Source organism: Dipteris shenzhenensis, chromosome 13 (genome assembly GCF_047967505.1).
Source record: "Dipteris shenzhenensis isolate YYH24624 ecotype China chromosome 13, Dip_SZ_1.0, whole genome shotgun sequence".
NCBI lineage: Eukaryota > Viridiplantae > Streptophyta > Polypodiopsida > Gleicheniales > Dipteridaceae > Dipteris > Dipteris shenzhenensis.
Window position 1 is genome coordinate 7,125,893 of NC_141608.1, and position 5,410 is coordinate 7,131,302.

At 39.6% G+C, this 5,410-nt stretch overlaps 1 pseudogene; it reads left to right on the forward strand.

The window, feature by feature from the left end:
- The first annotated feature begins 598 nt into the window (after positions 1 to 598).
- LOC147894965 (flowering-promoting factor 1 pseudogene) lies at positions 599 to 1,030 on the forward strand (annotated as a pseudogene).
- The last annotated feature ends 4,380 nt before the right edge of the window (positions 1,031 to 5,410 follow it).

The window sequence follows — 5,410 nt, forward strand, 5'->3', positions numbered from 1 at the left end:
GATCCAAGTTTCTGTTTGTCTTTAGGAGTGCTGATTGCTTAGCCGAAAGTGAGCTCACGTCTCGCCTTGATTAGATGCTTTATAGCTGATAGGCAGGAGTTTCTTTAGCTTTCCGACAACGCACCCATCAAGTCCCTTCCTTCTAGTCCATCACCTCAATTCATGCTCCCTTTCCTGCTCTGCCGTAGCTTTCTTTACCTCCTAACTCCAGATTTTATTCGGAACCCTTCACCATGCTGCATGTGATTGCTACGGCTCCGAACGCCCATTTATACGCAGTGCACGTTAATCTTGCGTTTTCGGTTTTACGTAGCTCTTGTAGTTCTCTCCCTCTTTGATTTTTTTTCTCCTTAGCCTGCGCATTATGGGTGCTTAGCTTTGCCCTTGCTAAATAATTCACCAAGCTACTTCAAATAATGCAGCGAATCTTGCTTTCACGATTCTGTCACTTTGGTAAATCTGCCTTCTACAGATGCAGCGACGGATTGGAAGAATTCTCGACGCTTCCTTGAATGCAACTGCAAGAATTCTGTTTCATCAAACCATAAATACGTGCAGCTCACTCTACCTTCATCGAGTAATTCGAGCGCGTGTAACACTCTAGCTCTATCTGCGTCCTGCAATTCTTCCCTCCTCTAAAACATACCCGGGTAGTCGTGAGAAGAACATATGTCAGGAGTGTGGGTCTTTAGCAATGGTGTAGCAAGGCTCGATCCCAATCCTGAGCTGGACAGACGCAAGGTCCTAGTGTATCTCCCCACTAACCAGGTCGTTTGCTCGTATGCTGACCTTGAGGAGAAGTTCTTGAGGTTAGGATGGTCACGCTATCCGCGCGAGCAGCCAGGCTTGCTCCAGTTCCACAAGGGCTATTCCTCTAATGATCTCATCACGCTCCCCAGAGATTTTCGCAACTTCAAGCCCATGCATATGCTGGACATCGTCATGAAGAACCGCCAGTATTTTCAAGTTCAAGATCGATGAAGTGAGCCATCATCAGAGCTATACTTTCTCTCTTGGTTCTTTTTGCCATTTTGACGTGAAAGGAGTTGCCTGTATATATTATAACGCTCAATTTATTACCGTTCAACTCCATTCATGTGAGATACTTTCTACCCTTTGTTAAGATTTTACGTGAAACCGGACAGATTGATTTTATAGCGAGCCATTTTACGTGTTTTCCCCTTGTTATAATCTACAATTCATAGGGTAACTTCGCCTATGATCCTTATGGCACTAATTCATGAAGTAGATCCACTCTTACAATAAGTATGAGTTTTTCTTTCCTTATCATTTGCTTTTAAGGAGTGGGTCTCATTAGTGCACTTATATTTTCCTTGGTTTAGAACTAAAATAGCTCCAACAACCAGCAAGGTGGCTGTGGATATGGACCTTGAGGGGTTCCCTTTAGGGATTAATATGCCATGGTGGTCTTCATGCCAACGTGGTGGTCTCTCTATGCCAACATCATTGCTCGAACCAGCACGGTGGTCAACACAACAAAAGATTGTGTTGCGCAGCAATAGGTGGCAAAGCTGTGCAATGACATGTGGTAAGGCAAAAGTTTTGTGTTGTAGTCAAGCCTACGTGGTGCTCACTCCATGCCAAAATCATTGATAGAACCAACACGGTGGCCAACGTAACAAAAGATTGTGTTGCACAGTGACAAATGGCGAAGTTGCGCAATAACAGGTGGCAAGGCAAAAGTGTGTGATGTAGTCAGGCCAGAGGTAGAGCAACAGTGTCTGTGCCCAATGAACAAATGCATAGTGCCATGTGTTGAGCTTTGCGCCGTTGACAATGATAAGGGTGGGTCTCATTATTACGCCAGTTCAGCAATCATGATGCTGAAAAAACTTTTGACGAGAGCATGGGTCCACGTAAAATTCAAAATCTCACCCACTAACGCATCGTAGCCCCAAAAATAGTTTCGCGATTGGCTACACCCAAGCGAACATTGACCCTTGAACATTGCAAAGCTCGATACACGTCATTACATGAGCAATTTTGCCCTCCTTCACCTAGTCTATGTGTTGCATCTATTTATAGCCTACCCTCTCATCTACCTGTAGCTTGCTACCTGTCATCTACTTGTAGCTTGCCACCTGTCATCTACCTACAAGATTTTCCATGCTTCTTTAGACTTCCAAAAATATGAGCATGCAGATATAGAACTTAAAAATTCCATGAAGTTCTATGTTCATAATTCTATAATCTCCAATCAAATCTTTCCCCACACAGTGAATAACTTTTATTTCTCGAAGTTCCTCTAGTAGTGCTCTCTCTCTCTCTGTCTATGTCTCTCTCTCTCTCGTAGGCTTCCAATCCCTCTTTCATTACCTTGCATAAGTCCCTCCTTTCTACACTCTTGCTCTCTTAAGATCTCTCTCTCTCTCACAGGTTAACCTGACACTAATTATTATTGTTTGATGTGATTCAAAAGTAGCACCAGAAGGTTCAACAGACACAATATTCTCTTTCCAATACGTAATATTTCTTCACCATGCTTGTATTAGCTCACCAATAGTTGGTCTCACCATTCATTAAGCTATTGAGATTAGCCTCTGAGTCCCTCATTTGTTTGTAGGGTAGATCATTGAAGTGTGGCCATTGAAAGGTTGTGTGTAGGATGGATGATTTTACTTCAAATGTAGCAGAGTATGACATTGATATCATCCCATTAGCCCAACCATCTAACACAATTCTACCAAGTGAAGACGAATCTTTCTCATCTTTACTAAACTTTTCCAAAAAAAAAACATGACACATTAATTTAGCAGCTGTGTGACATTTCCAACAACAAGTCACCAAAAAACTTAACTTGAGTGAAAAGGTACTAACATTTTGACTAGGATTATATGGCATTTGGAAGAGATTATGAACAAGACAGAATTTCCAAAGGAGACAATGTCAACTGTGATTGTTGATAACTTGAAGATGTCAGTGGGTGTTATCAAAGAAGTGCAAAGTGCTAATAAGTTAGCTGCAACAAAGAGAGATGCACTCCACATGATTGCTGACACATGAGCATCAAAAAAATCTAGTGATATTAAATTTGCTAAAACCCTTAGTATTCAACCTTGCAATTTTAAGATGCATCATGTTGACACAAAAGGAGCAAATTTTAAATGGGTTAATGGAAGTCAGAGGAGCAAGTAGAGTGCTTGAGTTCTGAGGTGGTCATAGATCACATTCATGAACTTTCATGTTTGTGTTAATGGGTTATTAATGTTTGTTAATTACACTTTAAAGTATTGTGAAAACAACGTGATCATGTCAACTACTTACTGGAAAAAAGCACCAAAAATTTTGGTAACACTACCACTGGTATTATTCACATAATTGGCGATGATGTATATTACTGGTGGTAATGTGATTAATACCGATGGTTACTATCATGGATGTTTTTATCGAAGCTATACTTATATATTAATATAAAATCTTGGCAAAAGTTTATCGAGCTAGTTTTTTTAGTTTCAAAATATTAATGGAACACACTAGAATTTTATATATCTTCTTATGAAATTTGAAGTAAAAGGTGTAAATTGGCGAAACTTAAGACATTTTCTCATTAAAGTTTCAAATCTTGATGAATATTTCAAAATTTTATTTTATTAGGGCATACAAACTTTCAAGACCGATAGAAAGTTTCATTTCTTAACGAAACTAACATTAAAAAATCATCCTTGGTTACTCTTACCACCAGTGTTATAACTAGCAGTAATGATGTAGTACCGGTGATATTTTTTGTATTATTGCTAGTAGTATCTTAAGTATCGATGGTATTGTTGGTTGCAGATTCACAATTTCTCACACATTTTCACACTATATATTGGTGGAAAGGGCAATAGAGGCTCACCATTCAATCTGATTGCGGTTCATATCCTGATAACCCCTTTAATAAGTTGGGATACAATGGTGAACCACTATTTGGATCATAGTGGTAAGGCTAAGTGGGGAAGGGTGAGTCAACATTCATTATACTTGTAGGTGTGTCTCTCTACTCCCATTCCTTGCATTTTGGGAAAATCATAGACCATGAATGCGAGTGTTTGTTGTGTACTCTTGAGGGTTGTCTATACTCCAACTCCTTGCCTTTTGGGGAGCTTGTGGACCACGATCATGAGTGCCAATGAATGAGATTATTAGTGAGGAGTCTTAAATTAAGGCATGGAGAGAAGGGGGAGACAAGATGGCAATGATTTGAGTAGAAACAGGGCACATGTTGCAACTACGTATCCATAATCAGAATTTCCTAAAACTAGAAATGTTTGTCCACAATCTTCAAGATGAGTTGTGACTAGGCAAACTATGGATGGATCGATTCGTGCTCATGACATTATTCATATACCTGATAATGTTCCCAAGGTTGAACAAGGAGTTGCATAAGATAATCTCAAAGCCGAAATAGGCACTACCCCAACACTTGATTTGAACCCAATTGTGAGGTTGTCTAACAAGATACAGGGAGAGGATATATGTGGGTATCACAATGTTCTTGACTATGTTGAGTGGAAGTGAAAGTATTGTGGAATACACAAATTAGGGGGAGCACCTCACATAATAGGTTATTTGCTTGGTGAATCAAGAAAGAGCATTCAACATTGTGCAGCCCCACAAGCTGTCGTAGCAGCTCACACCTTGATAGAGAAGTTGCAATCTTTTGAAAAAGTTCGAAGAAAATCAATATGGGAAAGTGAAGGTTAAAGTGTAGTAGAGTTTATAAGCGCACACGGTGATGGAAGTACAAGTGTTGTAGGCTCCCATGCCAAGAATCCTTATGTGGGCACTAACATGCAAGAGAGATCTCCACCTATGGCTCATGAAGCTACATAAAAAATTGTAACTCGTAATTTTAAGCTACCCACGATAGTTAAGAGCATTCGGATTCAAGATTTGGAGAATGCATAGTATGTTCTTGGTAGATTAGTTTTGCAGTCAGGATAGCCACTGAGTAAGGTCAATAATGATGAAATGAGAGCTACATGGAATTGCATTGCTAACTATGGATTGGGCTTCAAGCCCCCTTTATACCACATGTTGCATACAACACTTTTAGACAAGGCATATGTAGAAGAGAAAGATCACATAAAGCGTAGCATTTTTGAACAATTGCATAACACCAGATCCCCACTTTTTTTCAGATGGGTGGAAAAGCATACAATACCATGATTTATTGAATGTGATGGTTATATCGCCTCTTGGGGAGGCCTTTGACATGTCAATTGATGCCTAACATGTAAATAAGGCAAGGACCTAAATAGCTGTATATTATCAAAGGTTATAAGAAATTTAGGCCTTGAATTAATGGGTTGTGCAGGTTGTCATGGATAATGTCAAAAGTTGTAAAAAGGTGGGTAGAATATTGCAAAGAGGTTATATCAATGTATATGAATCTATATATTGTACACAT